This window comes from Manis javanica, chromosome 17 (genome assembly GCF_040802235.1).
Source record: "Manis javanica isolate MJ-LG chromosome 17, MJ_LKY, whole genome shotgun sequence".
Taxonomy (NCBI): domain Eukaryota; kingdom Metazoa; phylum Chordata; class Mammalia; order Pholidota; family Manidae; genus Manis; species Manis javanica.
The window spans coordinates 17,465,218-17,487,794 of NC_133172.1; the positions used below are offsets into that span (position 1 = coordinate 17,465,218).

Below are 22,577 nucleotides of genomic sequence, written 5' to 3' on the forward strand. Positions count from 1 at the left end.
GGTCATCCTAACTGGTGTGAGGTGATATCTCATTGTGGTTTTAATTTGCATTTCTCTGATGATTAGCAATGTGGAGCATCTTGTCATGTGCCTGTTGGCCATCTGAATTTCTTCTTTGGGGAAGTATCTGTTCGTATTCTCCACCCATTTTTTAATAGGGTTATTTGTTTTTTGGATGTTGAGGCGTGTGACTTCTTTATATATTTTGGATGTTAACCCCTTGTAAGATATGTCATTTACAGATATATTCTCCTATACTGTAGGATGCCTTTTTGTTCTGCTGATGGTGCCCTTTGCTGTACACAAGCTTTTTAGCTTGATGGAGTACCCATTGTTCATTTTTTATTTTGTTTCCCTTGCCTGAGGCAATGTGTTCAGGAAAAAGTTGCTCATGTTTATATTCAAGAGATTTTGCCTATGTTTTCTTCTAAGAGTTTTATGGTTTCATCACTTACATTCAGGTCTTTGATTCATTTTGAGTTTACTTTTGTGTATGGGGTTAGACAGTGATCCAGTTTCATTCCTTGCACGTAGCTGTCCAGTTTTGCCAACACCGGTTTTTGAAGAGGCTGTCATTTCCCAATTGTATATCCATGGCTCCTTTATTTTGTATTAATTGACCATATATGCTTGGGTTTATATGTGGGCTCTCTATTCTGTCCCACTGGTCTGTGGATCTCTTCTTGTGCCAGTACCAAGTTGTCTTGATTACTGTGACTTTGTAGTAGAGCTGGAAGTCAGGGAGCATAATACCCCCAATTTATTCTTCCTTCTCAGTGTTGCTTTGGCTATTCAGAGTCTTTTGTGGTTCCATATGAATTTTAAAACTATTTGCTCTAGTCATTGAAGAATGCTGTTGGTGTTTTGATAGGGATTGCATTGAATCTGTAAATTGCTTTTGGCAGGATGATCATTTTGACAATATTAATTCTTCCTATCCATGAGCATGGGATGTGTTTCCATTTATTGGTATCTTCTTTAATTTCTCTCATGAGTGTCTTGTAGTTTTCAGAGTATAGGTCTATCACTTCCTTGGTTAGGTTTATTCCTAGGTATTTTATTCTTTTTGATGCAGTTGTGAATGAAATTGTTTTTCTCATTTCTCTTTCTGGTAGCTTCATCATTAATATATAGGAATGCAACAGATATATGTGTATTAATTTGTATCCTGCAACTTTGCTGAATTCAGATATTAGGTCTAGAAGTTTTGGAGTGGATTCTTTAGGGTTTTTTATGTACAATATCATGTCATCTGCAAACAGGGACAGCTTAACTTCTTCCTAGCCAATCTGGATGTCTTTTATTTCTTTGTGTTGTATGATTGCCATGGCTAGGACCTCCAGGACTATGTCCAATAAAAGTGGGGAGAATGGGCATCCTTGTCTTATTCCCGATCTTACAGGAAAAGCTTTCAGCTTCTTGCTGTTCAGTATGATGGTGTGGGTTTGTCATATTTGGTCTTGCTTATGTTGAGGTACTTGTCCTCTATACCCATTTTGTTGAGAGTTTTTATCATGAATGGATGTTGAATTTTGTCAAATGCTTTTCCAGCATCTATGGAGATGATCAGGTGGTTTTTGTCCTTCTTTTTGTTGATGTGGTGTATGGTGTTGATGGATTTTTGAATGTTGTACCATCCTTGCATCCATGGAATAAATCGTACTTCATCATGATGGATGATCTTTTTGATGTATTTTTGAATTTTGTTTGCTAATATTTTGTTGAGTATTTTTGCATCTATGTTCATCAGGGATATTTGTCTGTAGTTTTCTTTTTTTTGTGGTGTCTTTGCCTGGTTTTGGTATTAGACTGATGCTGACCTTGCAGAATGAGTTTGGGAGTATTCCCTCCTCTTCTACTCTTTGGAAAACTTTAAGAAGGATGGGTATTAGGTCTTCACTAAATGTTTGATAAAATTCAGCAGTGAAACCAATCTGGTCCAGGGATTTTGTTCTTAGATAGTTTTTTGATTTCCAGTTCAATTTCATTGCTGGTAATTGGTCTATTCAGATTTTCTATTTCTTTCTGGGTCAGCCTTGGGAGGTTGTATTTTTCTAGAAAGTTGTTCATTTCTTCTAGGTTATCCAGTTTGTTAGCATATAATTTTTCATAGTATTCTCTCATAATTCTTTGGATTTCTGTGGTGTCCATAGTGATTTTCTCTTTCTCATTTTTGATTCTGTTTATGTGTGTAGACTCCCCTTTTATCTTGATAAGTCTGGCTAAGGGTTTATCTATTTTGTTTAATTTCTGAAAGAACCAACTTCTGCTTTCATTGATTCTTTCTATTGTTTTATTCTTCTCAAGTTTTATTTCTGCTCTAATCTTTATTATGTCCCTCCTTCTACTGACTTTGGGCCTCATTTGTTGTTCTTTTTCTAGTTTCACTAATTGTGAGTTTAGACTGTTCATATGGGATTATTCTTCTTTCCTGAGGTAGGCCTGTATTGCAATATACTTCGCTCTGAGTTGTGGCCTTTGCTGCGTCCCCCAGATTTTGCAGTGTTGAGTTATTGTTGTCATTTGTCTCCATATATTGCTTGATCTCTATTTTTATTTGGTCCACTGATTAATTAGGAGCATGTTATTAAGCTTCCATGTATTTGTGGGCTTTTTCGTTTTCCTTGTTTTATTTCTAGTTTCATACCTTTGTGGTCTGAGAAGCTAGTTGGTACAATTTCAATCTTTCTAAATTTACTGAGACTCTCTTTGTGGCCTAGTATGTGGGCTATTCTGGAAAATGTTTGATATGCACTTGAGAAGAATGTGTATCCTGCTGCTTTTGGGTGTAGAGTTCTGTAGATGTCTGTTAGGTCCATCTGTTCTAATGTGTTGTTCAGTGCCTCTGTCTCCTTACCTATTTTCTGTGTGGTTGATCTGCCCTTTGGAGTGAGTGGAGTGTTGAAGTCTCCTAAAATGAGTGCATTGCATTATATTTCCAATTCTGTTAGTATTTGTTTCACATATGTAAGTGCTCCTGTGTTGGGTGCATAGATATCTATAATGGTTACATCCTCATGTTAGACTGACCCCTTTATCATTATGTAATGACCTTGTTGCTTGTGACTTTCTTTGTTTTGGAGTCTATTTTGTGTGATACAGATACTGCAACACTTGTTTTTTTCTCCCTATTACTTGCATGAAATATCTGTTTCCATCCCCTCACTTTGACTCTGTGTATGTCTTTGGGTTTGAAGTGAGTCTCTTATAGGCAGCATATAGACAGATCTTGTTTTTTTATCCATTCAGTGACTCTACATCTGATTGATGCATTCAAACCATTTACATTTAGGGTGGTTATCGATAGGTATGTACTTATTTCCATTGCAGCCTTTAGATTCATGGTTACCAAAGGTTCAAGGGTAACTTCCTTACTATCTAGCAGTCTGAGTTAACTCACTTAGTATGGTATTAGAAACAAAATCTAAATGTTCTTTTTTATTTTTCTCTCCTTTTTCTTCCTCCTTCATTCTTTATATATTAGGTATAATATTCTGTACTCTTTGTCTATCCCTTGACTGACTTTGGAGGTAATTGATTTGATTTTGCATCTGCTTAATAATTAATTGTTCTACTTTCTTTACTGTGGTTTTATTTCCCCTGGTGACAGCTACTGAACCTTAGGAACACTTCTATCTATAGAAGTCCCTCTAAAATACACTGTAGAGATGGTTTGTGGGAGGTAAATTCAGCTTTCACTTATCTGCAAACTGTTTAACCCCTCCTTGAAATTTAAATGATAATCTGGTCGTGGAGAGTATTCATGGTTGGAGGCCCTTCTGCTTCATTGTATTAAATATATTGTGCCACTCCCTTCTGGCCTCTAACGTTTCTGTTGAGAAGTCTGATGATAGCCTGATGGATTTTTCTTCATATGTGATCTTTTTTCTCTCTCTGGCTGCTTTTAATTCTCTGTCCTTAGCCTTGATCTTTGCCATTTTATTATATGTCTTGGTGTTGTCTTCCTTGAGTCCCTTGTGTTGTGAGATCTGTGTACCTCCATGGCCTGAGAGACTATATCCTTCCCCAGATTGGGGAATTTTTCAACAAGTACCTCCTCAAAGTCACCTACTATCCCTTTTTCTCTCTCTTCTTCTTCTGGTACCCCAAAAATGCAAATACTGTTTCATTCGTATTGGTCACACCATTCTCTCGATATTCTTCCATTCCTAGAGATCCTTTTTTCTCTCTGTGCCTCAGCTTCTTTGTATTCCTCTTCTCTAATTTCTATTCCATTTACCATCTCCTCCACTATATCTAATCTGCTTTTAAATACCTCCATTGTATGTTTCATTTCAGATACTGTATTATTTAATGATTGAAACTCATTCTGGAATTCTTCCCTGAGTTCTGGAATATTTTTCTGTACCTCCATGAGCTTGTTCCTGATTTTTATTTTGAAATCTCTTGTGGGAAGATTTGAATTCAGTTTTACTTGGCCCTATTTCTGGTGTTTGTAAGATTTGGGTTTGAACCAGGTTCCTATGACTTTTCATATTTTTATGTGTCTCCCTCTACTGCCCAGAAGCTCTACTCTCTGGAGCTGCTCAGGCCCTGGAGCAATTGGGGTGTCACAGGAGAGTGGTGGTGTTGCCGGAAGAAAGAGCTATTTCCTTCTTCCCTGCTGCAGTGTCTGTCTCCACTGCCAGGGCCAGTGGGCCAAGCACACAGGTAGAGGCCTCTATGCTTTGCATTTGTAGCTGCCATAGGTGGGCCCTCCCTCTGGCTGGCCTGGCGCAAGGGCAATGGCATACTGTTTTTGAGCTGGTGCTGCTGGAGGAAGGTGCAGCAGGCTGTGTATCACAATGGGGGACCTCAGAGCTGTGTAGCCAGCCATGGGGATACAGCACCTGAAGCTCCTAAAAGTTCCCAACCTGCTGGGCAGAGTGCACCTGGACAATTTTGTCCACCTGTCCTTTCTCCTGAGCAGCAAGCTCTGTGCAATCCTTGCCCATTCAGCAGTTCTCTCGCTGTTAGGAAGTCTCTCAAACTGCCCGCCTTTCTTTTGTCCCAGAGTGTCAAGACTGTTCGCCTTTCTTTTGTCCCAGAGTGGCAAGATATGGATCCCTGTTTTTCACAAGTGGCTGGAATCTCAATCTCTTCAAGTATTCCACCTGTCTTAGCTTTCCAGCCCCACTAATCTCCAGGGCAGCATTTAATGTATGTTTGGGCTCCAAGAGCAGATCTCCAGGGCTGGGTGTTCAGCAGTCCTAGGCCTCCACCCACCTCCCCTCTCAATTTCTTTTCCTCCCACTAGTGAGCTGGGGTGGGGGAAGGGCTTGGGTCCCACTGGATAATGGCTTTGGTATGTTACCCTGTTCTGTGAGGTCTGTTCTTTTCTTTAGGTGTATGCAATCTAGCGCAGCCTTCTTTTGTGTTTCTCTGTCAGGATTAGTTGTATTAACTATATTTTCATATTATATGTGGTTTTGGGAGATTTCTGTCTCCCCTCTCACACCACCATTCTTAATCCCCTCTCTGTCTTAACTATCTTTTATGTTTGTAAGGTTTTTCATAGTTTAAAAAATGGTGGACTTTATAGAACCTATAGAAATAATGTAACAGTAGTCTCCATTTTCAGGCAGATACTGAAGGTGTTTTGTTTTTTTTTTGAGAAGTTTTTGTAAGCTATCATGTTTATTGAACAGTATAAACCATAAGCTTTGAAAGAAATTTGGAAACATGACATAGGATAATCTTAACAGTGTTGGGAAATCTTAAAAACACAATTTTCTCTTTTTCTTCTTATATCAAAGATATGTATTTGCTAAACTATTTTTTACAAGGAGATATACTTAATTGTGACGTGCCAATTGAGAGTCCTATACTATTTTATAGGTTTTAATAATATACTGGAAAGAATACATAAATATAATGCCATTAAGTAAAGGCAAGAATACGAATGAAGCTTACTATGATTGAGGATAGTTATTTTAGGAACAAAAATTAGCTATCTTGCAGCAAGATGGGAAATACTGCTAACGCATGTAAGAATTATAACAAATGTCTTAGATGTCCAAAAGCTGAGTGATCCGTGCGCTGGGTGCTTTTGTAAAAATAACATAAAGAAGTGAAATATACTAGTGAAGCATCTACATCAGTTAATTGTATTTATTATTTATCATTATTTTATTGGGATCAATGAAAAGGCAGTAACTAAATAGTACATAATGAAATAAATGGCAGAAAAATTTAACCTTTTTGAGTAGAGATGGAGGGTAAAAAATATTTAGAAAGCTAAATCTGGAAGGGAGAAAAGCTGAAATCTTTGGCACTTCACCACCTGATTTCCCAGTCAGCAAGTCTGGAGATAATTTATGTGAGGGACTTGCTCCTTCAGTGATTCTCCACTTTTAGATCTACTAGGCAGCAGAGGAGCGTGCCACACTGGAGGACACACCAGGATTTCTCATTCGTTGTGAAGTCCTATGCTTTATATTCTATACTGGTATGGTTTCATTTATATTGTGATTTTTATTTAATGACTCTGCAGTGCGCAGACACTAAGGTATTATCTACTGATTCACAATTTTTACACCAAATCATTTCTTTTTGTGTTTTGTTTCTAAAAACAAATTCTAGGATTTACTAATTGTGATTATGTTTGCATTTATCATGCCTGTGTTGATGTTTTAAAATTTGTATCCAAAGGGTTTTTTTTCCCCCAGCTCACAAGTTTTCTTCAACTGTTTCTGTTGCAGTTGCTCTAGAACCTTCCTTATGAATATCTAATTATTTAGTTTATATTTCTGATCCCTATTCTCTGTATCTGTTATATTCATTTTTCTTCCTTTTGTCTCCTGGGATAACTTTGACATTGTTGGTATGATTGTTTACAGTCTTTTTTTTTTTTTTTTGAGTTTTAGCTCATAGTAGCTAAATGCTTCCTATAGTGGTGAAGTTTGGTAACTTAAAACTGTTAGATTCAGTTATATGCAGTTATGTTTCTTAATGGGGGAGAAAATGTTTTTTTCTAATAGGAAGCATTTATTAAAACTTTTAACTGCTTACTGTATAAAATTAAATTACTTATTTAAAATGAAATCAGAGTAGCAGTATAATAAAACAATTTGCTGTCATGGGATATTATGCATAGTCTACTTTCTCATCATTTCCAGCATTGTTTTGCAGCAGATTGGTTGAACTTATCATTAAATAATGATAGATGCAGGGTCTTTGTGGAGAGAATTCAGTATTTCAGAGAAACTGACTTTGAGGTATGCATTTCCTGATTTGTTCTCTTTAATTTGAATAGTAAATGTTCAGAAATAGTGTTTTATTATAATGTTTTAAATGAATAAAATAGTTCTACTTTCTAGGCCTGCCTTTAAGCCACTTAATAAAATGTCAACCATTTAAATGTCAACCCATTTATCTCAGCTTAAATCTTACTTTACAGACTATTTTTTTTTCTCAAACAATTCTAAGATTTTCTGAAATAGCACATGCTTCAGAATTATTCCATCTCTCTCAACAGTGAGGAAGCTGGGATATTTATAAACCAATGATGCCCAGGGTGTATTAATTCCCCTTCACTTGTGACCTGCTGTGCACTCATGTCCAGAGCAGTATTTCACAGCTATAAAAATGTTCCTTAAACACAAAGATGCAGATACTAACAGCTGGAAGTTGTTGTTTGAAGCATACTGCCTCTCTTTGCTCCAGTGTAACTGTGTACACTTACAGGGGTAGAAGGAGCATGGAGGAGGGAGTAGATACAGCAGAGATGTGTCCCATCTTTGTCTGGACAACAGTAGACCCCATTCTAATGTTAGAGGGAGCTAAGAGCATATGGTTGCCTAGTCAGAGATTAATTTATGTGTCAGGAGGAGGTGACCATGGGCCAAATGGCTCACTTCTCAGGACAGAAGAGGGTGTCATGTTGCTTCCCCATCCTGTCTAGATACATGCAGATCTGGGGGAGGTGGGAAGGGAATGGTCACAATTGGACTGCAACACTAGAGCATGAGAGGGGCTTAGGTTAGGACATTGGGTCCCATCTGATGAAGGACCAGGTGGTTTTTAGGCCAGAAAATACATCTATGCCATAGACCTGTACTTCATTCTCCGTAAGTGCACAGTCACACTGGGCTTGCCCATAAGTTTCTACAAACTGTTCTCAAATCCAACCTCTCACTGAATAAAGAAAGCTCCATCACTGATTTCCTTGTTCACATGTGCTGCCCACCCTATTAGACACCACTGGCTTAGCCCAGCAATAAAAAGTCCATCAGTCCGGTGGCCACAGCCCTATCCTGGTACATGCAAAAAGCCTCTCAACACTACACCTCTTAACTCAGAGCCAAGACTCTCTAGCCCAGGTGGTATTTGACATCTATCTGCTTAGCCTAGGTCATTAGCTGGCTTCTGTGGCAGGGCAGCAGCCTCAGACTTGCAGTGCCTGAGCTGTAATTTCTGTGAGATGGGTAGACAAGCAAGAGGTGTTGGTTAAAGCCCAGGGCATCTGAGAGGGCAAGGGGGAATCACAGTATAGGTGAATATTACTCTATTATGACAAAGGGAATTTTTAGATACCATTAAGTTAAAGATTTTGAGATGGGAAGATTATCCTGTATTATCCAAATGGGCCCAGTGTAAATCAGAGTAAGAAAAGATGTTACAATAGATGCAGAGGAGAAAGAGAAAGATTTGAAAATACTACATGGCTGGTTTTTAAGATGGAAGGAGTCATGAGCAAGAAATGCAGTCAGCCTCTAAAGGCTGGAAAAGGCAAACACACACACACAAAAAAAAAACCAGATTCTCCCTTAGAGACTCCCAAAGGAATGCAGCTCTGTTGACAACTGGATTTTAGTAATTTTGATCTCCAGAACCATTAGATAATAATTTTGTGTTGTTTTAAACCTGTAAATGTGTGGTGTTGATAGGTAAACTGAGGCAATTAGGAGTTTATTTGGACAAACATCAATTTGAATCTGGCAGTGCCAAACTGCAAGTGGTTAGGAGTGCTCCACTGGCAGAGGCTGAGGGAAGGACTTTTGTAGAGCAGATGTGAAAGCAAAGCAAGGAAATTCTTCGGCTATAACTTAAGAAGTCACCTTACTTGAGAAAACCTAGTTGGCTATTTGTGATTGTTCATTCTAAAGCTTCAATTTCTTGGCCTTAGAGCATTTCCAAGAATTGACTCTAGCTTAGGTTTTGGTTTGCCTGCCTAGGCTGCCAAAGTGTTAAAGCCACCTTGGTCTAAAGGCCTCCTTGTTTAATTTAACAGTGGTAATTTGTTACAGCAGCAACAGGAAACTAATACATCACCCGATTAAACTTTTAAGACAGCAGTCATGATCCAAGATCCTTCTGACTTTTGAAAGACCAAATAGGTGAGTTAAATGGGGGTGTTTGTGCATAAAACCATGCATTTATTGTATTTTTCACTGTTTTTTTTCAATTTAAATTTGTATAATTTCTATTGATATATCTTTAATTTCACTGGATTTTTTTCAGCTGTGTCAAAACTAATTAGCCCTTCAAAGATATTATTCATGTTTGTTCCTGTGTTTTTCATTTCTAGCATTTCCATTTGATTCTTTTTTATAGTTTCCATCTAACTAAATGAAGTAGGTAAGTTATCCCTTACCTAATACCATATATAAAAATTAACTCAAATGATCAAAGACCTAAATGTAAGAATTAAAACTATAAAACTCAGAAGAAAACATAGGACAAAGGTTCATGACATTGCACTTGACAATCATTTCTTGAATGTGACAACAAAGGCACAAGCAACAAAGGAAAAAAACTGGAGTTCATGAACATTTTCAAATTTTGCTCATCAAAAGACATTATCATCAGAGTAAAAAGGCATCCTGCAAAATGGAACAAAACATTTGAAAATCATCTATCTGATAAGGGATCTTTATCCAGAATTTATAGATAACTCCTAAAACTCAATAACAACAACAAAAACAACTTGATTCAAAAATGGGCAAAGGACTTGAATAGACATTTCTCAAAAAGATATACAAATACAAGAACACAGGAAAAGATGCTGAACATCACTAATCATTAGAGAAATGCAAATCAAACTATAGGGAGATGCTACCTCACACCCATTAAGATAGCTACTATCAAAAAACAGAAAACAAGCATTGACCAGGATGAAGAGAATTTAGAACCCTTGTGCACTGTTGGTCGGAATGTAAAATGGCAAAACCACTATGGAAAACAGCATGGCAGTTCATCAGTTAAACATATTATTACCTTACAATCCAGTAATTCCACTTCTGAGTATATACTAAAAAAATTGAAAGCAGGAACTTAAGGAGATATTTGTATGCCCGTGCTCATTGCAGTATTATTTACAATAGTTAAAAAGTGGAAAAAACTCAAGTGTTCATTGCAGTGTTAACATGGAAGGATGTCCATATCTTTGGCCAGAAAGAAAAATGCAGAAAAGTAGTATTTATGAATCTATTAAAGACAAAACAAAAGTCATTGAATATACATACATATGCATGTTTGAACAAGGAAAGGGGTAAGAAAGGACACTCACCAGACTCTTAAAATTGATTGCTTTGGGCACTGTGGAGAATTTTTCTGAAATACCTTTGGAAAATGTCACTAGTCTCAGTAATCATGAGTTATGTAATTTGGGAAGAGAAATTTAATAACATATTTCCTAATTTTTAATATAAGTAAAAACTGCTAAGTTAGAAACTAGGGTACTGTCAATTGTAGCTACTTTTGCAAACTTCTGTTAACTCTGTAATTTGTGCATGTTTTACTCACTTAGAAAAATGCTTCTCACCTTCAAAACTTGACATAGAACACTACTGAATACAATTGAGTATTTCACTTATTTTAAATTCTTTATTTTTATTTTTATTATTTTTATTTTGGAATCATTAGTGTACAATTACATGAGCAACATTATGGTTATTAGACTCCCCCCATTATCAAGTTCCCACCACATACCCCATTACAGTCACCGTCCATCAGCATAAGATACTATAGAATCACTACTTGTCTTCTCTGTGTTATACTGCCTTCCCTGTACCCCACCCGCTACATTATGTGTGCTAATCGTAATGCCCCCTTTTCTCCCTTATCCCTCCCTTCCCACCCATCCTCCCCAGTCCCTTCCCTTTGGTAACTGTTAGTCCATTCTTGGGTTCTGTGAGTCTGTTGCTGTTTTTTTCCTTCAGTTTTTTCTTTGTTCTTATACTCCACATATGAATGAAATCATGTGACACTTGTCTTACTCCACCTGGATTATTTCACTGAGCATAATACCCTCTACCTCCATCCATGTTGTTGCAAGTGGTAGGATTTGTTTTCTTCTTATGGCTGAATAATATTCCATTGTGTATTTGTACCACATCTTCTTTATCCATTCATCTACTGATGGACACTTAGGTTGCTTCCATTTCTTGGCTATTGTAAATAGTGCTGCGATAAACATAGGGGTGCATCTTTTTCCAACTGAACTCCTGCAAACTTAGGGTAAACTCCCAGGAGTGGAATTTTGGGTCAAATGGTATTTCTGTTTTTAGTTTTTAGAGGAACCTCCATACTGCTTTCCACAATGGTTGAACTAATTGACATTCCCACCAGCAGTGTAGCAAGGTTCCCCTTTCTCCACAACCTCGCCAACATTTGTTGTTTGTCTTTTGGATGGTGGCCATCCTAACGTGTGAGGTGATTTCTCATTGTGGTTTTAATTTGCATTTCTCTGAATGATTCGCAATGTGGAGCATCTTTTCATGTTCCTGTTGGCCATCTGAATTTCTTCTTTGGAGAAGTGTGTTCAGATCCTCTACCCATTTTTTAACTGGATTATTTGCTTTTTGTTTGTTGAGGTGCGTGAGCTCTTTATATGTTTTGGATGTCAATCCTTTATCAGATCTGTCATTTATGAGTATATTCTCCCATACTGTAGGATACCTTTTTGTTCTATTGATGGTGTCCTTTGCTGTACAGAAGTTTTTTAGTTTGATATAGTCCCACTTGTTCATTTTTGCTTTTGTTTCCCTTGCCCGGGGAGATATGTTCGTGAAGAAATTGCTCATGTTTATGTCCAAGAGATTTTTGCCTATGTTTTTTTCTAAGAGTTATGGTTTCATGACTTACATTCAGGTATTTGATCCATTTTGAGTTTACTTTTGTGTATGTGGTTAGACAATAATCCAGTTTCATTCTCTTACATGTAGTTGTCCAGTTTTGCCAACACCAGCTATTGAAGAGGCTGTCATTTCCCCATTGCTATTGATATGAGAATGCAAATATTGTGCAAAAGTCCAACCAAAAACGTTAATAGTCACTATATACTTTTGCCAGCTCTTCCTCTTTTCTTCTCCTTGCCATTAGAGCATGCCCCAAATAGGTCACTTTTCTTCAGACTGGACCTGAAAATGAAGAAGTTATGTGGAGCAGAGCCACAGTCAATCTGCAGAAGTGAGAAAAAAAAATCCTTCGTTTTGTGAATCACTGAGGCCTTGGAGTTATTACTACACCAGAACTAGTAAAGATGATAATAAAGGTAGAATTTCTCAAAGATGTTAATGTATATTTGGAGAATAAATGACTTTCGTTGTCACATAATTTGGTAATACACTGAGTTAAGCAAAATAGATTTTTCCTGCAGTTCTCATAGCTCTTTGATGAGACCATGTACAACTATTTTTTTCTAGAAGGGCATATAGTATATACTGCTCTTAGAATCTTTCTACCAGGAACCACCTTGGGGGTTAGTGTTTCTTGAGATACACTCTGGGGAATGCTAAATTAAGGCATTAAATCAGGATTGAAATCAGCTGCCTATAAGAGAAAACTACCACAAACACATTTAATTTACTTCATGTAAAAAGACATTTGAGGTTAAGTTGTCTGAGGCTGGTATGGAGATTAAATGTTATCAAAAGGAAACTAGGTTCCTATTAATAGACAAATATGGTGCTTGGAAAATAGCAATGACCTGTTATCAATGATTAATTTTATTACAGCATGGAATACAGCATATTCTGCTATTCAAAGTTTTAAAAACAATAATTTCCAAAATGTGCGGCAATGTAGGAGTGTTTTCTTCAGACTGGTCCTGAAAATGAAAAAGTTGTGTGGAGGCAAAATGGACAAGGAGGCACAGATCAGGTTGGCTGATATTATACATGTTGTACTTCACAGTGATTACCTAGAAGCAGGGGATAACTCTTTTAAAGGGTTTGAATTTCAGTTCTTGGTGCATGGGCATGTATTCATAACTTATACTTGTCTTTATAAACTGGGGTTAGATCAAGTCTTTTTCTTTTTTCTTTTTAATCACTGTGATCCCTTAGAGTTAGGATTCCTATACTATGGAAAAACCAATTGAGAAAACATGAGATTATGAAAATACTAAATAAATTATTTGCTATTAAATGAATCTTTCAATAAATTACTAGATTTATTTGCTAATATTTAGGCTTTATAAACAGTAAGTTATATTGATCTCACATTTCTTTTGAGGGGATATCCTCACCCAGTTTTGGTATAAGATGTATGAACTTACAAACTGTCGAGATGAATAGTAAGTTTATCCAAGGTTTCGCCTGTAAAATTCTTGTCCAGATTTTTCCAGTTTTTCTCCTCTGACATTCTACATCTTCTTGAATTTATCTTGGTGTTTTACATTGGTTCATAAAATAATCCAAATGGCATAGACTGTGAGTCTTGGCTATTGATGTGAGAATAGAGAGATTGTGAATAGAGAAAACAGTACATGGTGCTATTTTATTACTTTTAATTATAATACAACTCTATGCTCACATTCCCTTTTCCTTCATAATAATGTATTACAGGTATCAGTTTTTTTTCCATCTCTAATCAGACTTGCCAAAATCTAGCCTGAATTTTGGAAATATATTTGAATTGAGTCTACGTTTTTGTTCTTTATTTGATTAATATTTTTTCTCTTACTTTACACTTTTTTCATATACATTCATTTTAGGTTTATTTTTATGTTCTTATAACTTTTTTATTTGAATTCCCATTTTCTCATTCAATATCATTTTTTAATTGAAGTATAGTTGATATACAATCATTAGTTTCGCATATACAACACATTAGTTCAACAGTTACCCATGTTATTACCCCCCCAGTACAGCTACTATCTGTCAACATAGGAAGATCTTACAAAATCAGACTATATTATCCATTCTGTAGCACTATCATTATGACCAACTTATATTGTGAATGAGTATTGTTCCCCTTTGTCCCATTCAACCTCCCCACTCACCCACCAAAACCCCACCCTCCTCATAATCACTGGTCACTTCTCAGTGTCTGAGACTACTGCTGCTTTCTTCATTCTGTTTTGCTTTAATATTCCACAAATAAGAAATTGATATTTCTTTCTCCAACTTGCTTATTTCACTGAACATAATACCCATGTTGTTCCAAATGTGAGGATTTGTTTTCATTTTATGATTGAATAATATTCCATTGTGTATATGTACCACTTCTTCTTCATCCATTCATCTATTGATGGATACTTAGGTTGCTTCCATATCTTGGATATTGCAAATAGTGCAGTGATAAACACAAAGGTGCCCATACCTTTTTGAATCAGGGATTTTGTTTTCTTCAGGCAAATTCCTAGAAGTAGAATTACTGGGTCTAATAGTATTTCTATTTTTAGTTTTTTTGAGGCACCTCCATATTGCTTTCCACAGTGGCTGCACCAATTGACTTTGCCACCAACAGCGTAGAAGGGTTCCCATTTCTCCACATCTTCACCAACACTTACTATTTCTTGTCTTTTGGACAGTGGTCATTCCCACTATTGTGAGGTGATAGCTCTCTGTGGTTTTGATTTGGATTTCCCTGATGGCTAGCAACATGGAGCATCTTTTCATGTGCCTATTGGCCATCTGTATTTCTTTTGGAGAAATGTCTGTTCAGGTTCTCCACCCATTTCTTAATCAGGTTATTTGGCTTTTATTTGTTTGTGTTGTTGAGGCATATGCATTGTTTGTATTTTGTATGTTAATCTTTATCAGATACTCACTTACAAATATATTCTCCCATACTGTAGGATGCCTTTTTATTCTGCTGATGGTGTTCTTTGCTGTACAGAAGCCTTTTAGTTTTTTAATTTGATGTAGTCCCACTTGTTCATTTTTCATTGTTTCTCTTGCCCAAGATGTGCCCAGAAAAAAATTGCTCATACTTATGATTTTTGCCTTTGCTTTCATCTAAGAGTTTTATGGTTTCATGTCTTACATTCAGGTCTTTGATCCATTTTGAGTTTACTTTTGTGTATGGAGTTGGGCAGTAACACAATTTCATTCTCTTGCATTTTGCTGGCCAGTTTTCCCAACAGCAGTTATTGTAGAGGCTGCCTTTTCCCCATTATTTATGCATGGCTCCTATATCATATATTAATTGACCACATATGCATGGGTTTGTGTCTGGGCTCTCTATACTACTGCATTGATCTATGGGTCTGTTCTTGTGCCAGTACCATATTGTTTTGATTACTGTGGCTTTGTAGTATAGCTTGAAGTCAGGGAGTGGAATCCCCCCAGGTTTATTCTTCCTTCTCAAAATTGCTTTGGCTATTTGGGGTCTTTTGTGGTTCCATATGAATTTAGAACTAGTTCATTGAAAAATGATATTGGAATTTTGATAGGGATCAAATTGAATCTGTAAATTGCCTCGGGCAGGATGGTCATTTTGACAGTATTAACTCTTCCTATCAATGAGCACAGGATAGATTTCTACTTATTTGTGTCTTATTTAATTTCTCTCATGAGTGTCTTAGTTTTCAGAGTATAAGTCTTTCACTTCCTTGGTAGTTTTATTCCTAGGTATTTTACTCTTTTTGATGCAATTGTAAAAAGAATTGTTTTCCTGATTTCTCTTTCTGCTAGTTCATTGTTAGTATATAGGAACAGATTTATGTGTATTAATATTGTATCTTGCAACTTTGCTAAATCCAGTTATTAGTTCTAATAGTATTTTTGGTGGAGTCTTTAGGGTTTTCTATGTATAATATCATGTCATCCACAAATAGTGAGTTTGACTTCTTCCTTACCAGTTTGGGTGCCTTTTATCTCTTTGTGTTGTTTGATTGCTGTGACTAGGACCTCTAATACTATGTTAAATAAAAATGGTGAGAATGGACATCCTTGTTGTGTTCCTGATCTTGGAAGAAAGACTTTCAGCTTTTTGCAATTGAGTATGATGTTAGCTGTGGGTTTATCATATATGGCCTTTATTATGTTCAGTACATACCTTTTTGCCTATTTTGTTGAGTTTTCATCATGGATGAATGTTGAATTTTGTTGAATGCTTTTTCAGCACCTATTTAGATGATCATGTGGTTTTTATCCTTTTTGTTAATGTGTATGATATTGATTTATGAATATTATACCATCCTTGCTTCCCTGTAATAAATCCTGTTTGGTTGTGATGAATGATCCTTTTGATGTATTTTTTTAATTTAGTTTGCTAATATTTTGTTGAGGATTTTTGCACTTGTGTTCATCTGGGATATTGGTCCGGTAGTGTCTTTGCCTGATTTTGACATTAGAGTGATGTTAGCCTCATAGAATGAGTTTGGAAGTATTCCTTTCTCTTCTGCTTTTTGGAATACTTTAATAAGGATGGGTATTAGCTCTTCCTTAAATGTGTTTCATAGAATTCATCTGTGAAACCATCTGGTACTGGAATTTTGTTTGTTGGGAGTTGATTACCAATTCAATTTCATTGATGGTGATTGGTCTGTTCAGATTATCTGTTTCTTCCTGGGTCAGTCTTGGAAGGTTGTATTTTCTAGGAACTTGTCCATTTCTTCTAGGTTGTCCAATTAACTGACATGTAATTTTTCATAGTATTCTCTAATAAATATTTGTATTTCTTTGGTATCCACAGTGAGGATAATTTCATTTCTGATTTTCATACTCCCCCTTTTTCTTGATTCCCCTGGCTAGGGGTTTATCTATTTTGTTTATCTTCTCAAAGAACCAGCTTTTAGTTTCATTAAAAATGTGTATCCTGCTGCTTTTAGGTAGAGTGTTCTGTAACTGTTTGTTAGGTCCATCTGATCCAATGTATTGTTCAGTGCCTCTGTTTCCTTATTTATTTCCTGTCTGATTTATTGATTGATGTGAGTGGTGTGTTCGAGTCTCCTACAGTGAATGTTTTGTTATCTATTTCCCCCTTAAATTTTGTTCATATTTGTTTTACATATTTAGGTACTCCTAAGTTGGGTGCATCCTCTTTTTGGACTGATAGCTTTATCATTGTGTAATGTTCTTCCTTGACTCTTGTTACTTTGTTTGTTTTGAAACCTATTTTGTCTAAGTACTGCAACTTCTGTTTTTTTCTCCCTGTTGTTTGCATGAAATATCTTCTTCCATCCCTTCACTTTTAGTCTGTGTATGTCTTTGGGTCTGAAATGCGTCTCCTGAGGGCAGCATATAGAGAGGTCTTGTTTCTTTATCCATTCTACCACTCTGTCTTTTGATTGTTGCATTCAGTCCATTAACATTTAAATTATTGATAGGTATGTAACTTATTGCCATTTTATTATTTTCTGTTTGTTTTTATACCTTCTCTCTGTTCCTTTCTTCTTCTCTTGTTATTTGATGGTTTTCTTTAGTGTTGTGGTTGGAGCTCTCTTTAATTTTTGTGTATCTATTATAGGCTTTAGGTTTGTGGTCACCAAAGGTTCAGGATAGCCTCCTGACTATATAATAGTCTAATATTAAATTGCTGATTGTTCTGTTTCAAACACAATCTAAAAGTATTGTTTCCTTCTTTCTCCTCCACACTTTATGTATTATATGTCATAATCTGCACTCTGTGTATCCCTTGATTGATTTTGTGTATAGTTGGTTTTGCTACTTTTGTTTCAATTTCATACTTGCTTGGTAATTAATTGGTGTACTACCTTTACTATAGGTTTATTTTCACTGGTGAAAACTATTTAGCCTTAGAACATTTCCATCTACACCAGTCCCTTTAACATACCCTGTAATGCTGTTTTAGCTGTTATAAATTATTTGAGCCTTCAATTATCTGGAAATTAATATTTGTTTCAAATTTAAGTGATAATCTTGCTGAGTAGAGGATTCTTGGTTGAAGGTCCTCTTTCAGCACATTATTTCATGCAACTCCTTTTGACCTGGAAAGTTTCTGCTGAGAAGTCTGATGATAGCCTATGGGGTTCCCCTTATAAGTAAGTAATCATTTTTCTCTTTCTGGTTGCTTTCAATACTCTCTTCTTGTCCTTAATCTTTGCCATATTAAATTATTATGTCTTCTTGGTGGTGTCTTCCTGGGATTCCTTTTGTTAGGGATCTCTGTGCTTCCATTACTTGAGTGTCTATTTCTTTTCCCAGATTGGAGAATTTTTCAACAATTGTTTCCTCAAAGAGACTTTCTATCCCTTTATCTCTCTCTTCTGGTACTCCTATTATGTGAATATTGTTTCATTTGGATTGGTCACACAGCTCTCTTATTCTTTCAATCCTAGAGATCCTTTTTTGTCTCTGCTCCTCAGCTTCATTGTGTTACTGTTCTCTAATTTCCATCTCATTGACTGTCTCCTCTACTTGTAGCAGTCTACTGTTCATTCCCTCCATTGTGTTTCATTTCAGTTACTGTATTCTTCAGCTCTTGTATCTTTGTTGAAGTCCTCCCTGAGATCTTTAATACATTTCTGCAGATCAGTGAGCATATTTCTGACTTTTTCTTTGAAATCTTTATTGAAAAGATTGGTGAACTCCATTTCATTTACCCTCTTTCTTGTGTCTTGTCCTGCAGTTTTGTTGGGAACATATTCCTCTGCTTCCTCATTTTGTCAGGTTTTCTGTTTCTGCCTTTGTATTAGATAGATCAGCTATGCTTCCTGGTCTAGAGAGTAATGGCTTTATGAGGAAGGCATCCTGTGGTGCCCAGAAGCTAAGGAGTCTTTCCTCTCCAGTGCCTGCTTCTCCTTTGTTGTGGAGCCCATTTCTGTTGGTGGGCAATGGGCAGAGTTGCCTTTCTTTCTGCTTGCAGCAGTTTATCTGTCTGCTGAGGCTAGTTTGCCTCAGCCTGGCCTATGTGACCAGAGAAGGGGTTTCTGCTGGGATTGTTGTGAGCAGGGCTGCTCTCTGCCTGCCCTGCAGCAATAGTGGGGCTCCTGGATTAATGGAGACGGCGGGGCCATCACAGGGCGAGTTGTACAATGGCAGGGTGCATGGGCTCCCAGTGGTTGCAAGTCACCTGGTGTGGAGCCCTTGAATCCTCGGCTCTGGCTGCAAGTCAAAAAGGAAGGTGTGTAGGCATGCAGCAGCAGAGGCAGTGGCAAATTGCTCACTTGGAGGGCATGCAGGTGTGCTGAGGCAGCAAGTTGCACAGTGGAAGGGCCCAGGGAATCAAGGTGGTGGTGCAACATGCTCAGTATGGGGCATGTGGGCTAGGGGCTGTAGCAAGTTGTACAGTGGGAGGCCATGCCATGGCAGCACATAGCTGCTGCTGCAGTGAGTCCCACCAGCTCCCCTTAGCAGCACTGAGGCATGCAGCACCCAGCTTGACCACCTGTGGGAAGAAAGTAACTCTTTGAGCTGACCCCTGCAGGTACCTCCCTAGATGGGCTGAAACAGGGTTGTGAAAGCTGGGAGTCTCCCTCTGCCTGTCAGGCAGCCAAGTCTAAAGTTGCTGAGTGGTCTGGCCTTGTAGTGGCGCACAGGGAGGCACCTTGGGGTTGAATCACCAAGGGAGATGGCACACCTGTGGTTCCTGAGTGCTTAACCCACTGGGCCGAGGAAAGACTGGGGAGGTTATCATCCACCTGCTCTTTCTCCTGAAGAAACAGCCCCATCCAACCCTCACCTCTCTGACTCCCCTCCCACTGCTGCCAAGTCTTTCAAACTGCTACCTTTGTATTGGGTCTCCATGGGACTAGCAGAGTGTGCCTGTCCTCCACAGGTGGCTGGTTTCTCAGCCTCCCAGTGTCCCACTGTCCCTGGTGTCTAGTCCCATTAGTCACCAGAACCCAATGTAATGTGGATTCACATTCCTGGAGATCTCCATGTCCAGGTGTGCAGAGTTCTTGGGCACCTATCCCCTCCCTGTGGGCTGGGGTGGGTGAGGGCTTGGATCCCACTTGTTCGCAGCTCTGCCTCTTTACCCTTTTCTGTGTGGTCTTCTCTTCTTCCCCAGGTAGAGATGGTATGTTCTGCAGTCTTCAGTTCATTTTCATGTTTTGTTGTATTTGCTGTAGTTGCTTTCTGTGTGTGGGAGGAGATTTGTTTTGACCTCCTATTCTGCCATCTTGAGCCTTCACCCCCTTCACTCAATTTAACATACTCTCAAAATTCCCTTTCTTGTGGAGGATATCTGAATAAAAGTCTCTCTCAGGTGTGATACTCATCTTAGGGTAGAAAAATAATCATTGGAGAAAAGACATCCACATGTGAACTCCACAAAATCCCCACTGCATGCAGTTTGAATTGGACACATTTTAGGAATGTCTTAAATGATGGTTGCCTGATGAAGAAAAAGGAATTTTTACTGAAAAATTTCAGCTTTACTCAAGATACATTTTACTGGGAACAGATGAGCAATGCTTCAACTCTAAAGCATAACAATGTCCTTTTATCTCAATTACTGCACAAGCCCTCTTTCATTCTAACCAAACTTTATCTGATATTTCATTGAGGAAGTACAGTAATCAGATAGGAACTTTTTCCCCTCACCATCATATTCCCTGATCTGCTTACATTGACATTTATATTCTCTCACCTGTCCTGTTCAGAGAAAGTAACCCAGTTCCTATCAACCACTAATGGGTTTATCTATGCAACAGCTTATTTTCTTTTCTCAAATACTTTTTCATAAAGTTATCTTATTGGGTCATTACCATTACTTTACAAATATAAATAGTCCATCTTTAGTTTAATAAAAAAACAAAAATATCTTTAATCTCACATCTGCCTCAAGCTCTTTCACTTCTTGGATTCCAACAAAAAATTTTAAAGTTGTCTACACTTGCTATCACTTCTTCCTCACTTTATGCTCTTTAACTCAGTCTAATAATGATGAAATATTTCCCGATCATTTATTATGCGCTGAGTACTGTTTTAAAAATGAGTTATTTAATCCTCAAAACTCTGAGATTATGTACCAGAGATAATTCAGCAGAGGAACAAATGCTACAAAATTTGCAGAAAGCCTCAAGAATAGTGGTAGGACCAGACTTCAAAACCAGGGCAGCTGATCAGCAGTCATGCTCTTTATCAGTATGTCCTATGCCGCTTCCATCTGGTTTATGATCCCAGCCCTCCACCAAAAAGAGTTTCTGAGAAGGGCTACAATAGCCTACATATTGTCAAAAGTAAGGACACTGGGTTCATCTTACTTCTGTAGTGGCAATCAATCGAATGCCTCCAGCCTCACACACTTTGCTCTTTCGGCTAAGACACCATACTCTTAACTTCCCCCTAGTCATTAGCATAGGAGATTGGTTGCTTTTCCTTTATGACTTCTAAATATTGGGGAGTGCCAAGGCTCAAATCTAGGCTTTCCTGTTTTCTCTAAATACATACTTTAAGTGACCTTATCCTATGTTTAATACTATCTGAAGGCTTATGATGCCAGTTTCACCGAGTTGTTTCCACTCTGTGTCAAACAAAGTTTTCAAATCTAATGTACCTGTAGGGAAAAAGGAAGTTCCTATTGCCAGGTTCTTCACTTGACCCTAAACTATTCGATGATGTAATTGGCCTAATGCCGGGCTAATGCTTCCATACCCATTGGCAAGAAGCTATTATTGATTGAGTCAGTATATAAAGCACTCCACCCAGTGCGCTCTGGGCAGAGGCAGAGATGGATTATAGACCTGCAGACCTCTGGATGCAGATGTGATTCTAGTGCTTGACCAACCGCCACAAGAATAAAGCTGGGTATATGATACCCTTTTACCCGAAGAACATTCCTTTGTCATTTCACAGTCTCTATGAATCCAGAGTGAACTTGCCGGAGGCTGAAACCCTCAGGCAAGACAGTACCCAAAACCAGTTCTTGATTCTATTCACTCCCAAACTATTTCTCCACAACCAACATCTTATTTGTAGAAATTTTTTTTTGAATTTTACTTGATGTCTTCCTCTATCATATTACTTCAGTAAGTCCTGTCAACTCATCTCCAAATAAATCCCAGAACTATCCATTTCCATTCATCCCCAATGCAACATGTCCTAAACTTGCTTCAGTCACTATCCAGCCTCTAAAGCATCACTCTGCCTCTACTCGTTCCTTTCAGTCCACACATCACAAAGCATCACATGACCTTGTCAAACTGTCAGTCATATCCAGGCCTTACTCAAGTCTCCTTTGGTAGATTCTCTCTGCACTTAAAAATAGCATGTTTTTGGCACAAATGACCTAGGACCCTATATCACATGCTCCACGCCTGTACCTTCAACCACTTTGTCCTTTCCTAATAGCGCATTGTTCTCTTTCATTATGTTCATCACAAAATGAACATTTAAATTCTCCCAACCACACATGAGAGCACTAGTAATATTCTCAAAAGAGAAGCAGCATGTTGTTTTTATTTATTATATATCTAATGTCTGGCGTATAATAGACTG

General features: G+C 37.6%; 1 long non-coding RNA gene across 1 annotated transcript in view; it reads left to right on the top strand.

Annotated features, from left to right (window-relative positions):
* Positions 1–22,577, top strand: part of LOC140843032 (uncharacterized) — a 43,058-nt gene that overhangs the window by 10,932 nt on the left and 9,549 nt on the right. The window contains exon 3 of the long non-coding RNA XR_012126803.1: positions 9,249–9,338. This is a non-coding gene — a long non-coding RNA (uncharacterized lncRNA). The remainder of the gene's footprint in view (positions 1–9,248; positions 9,339–22,577) is intronic.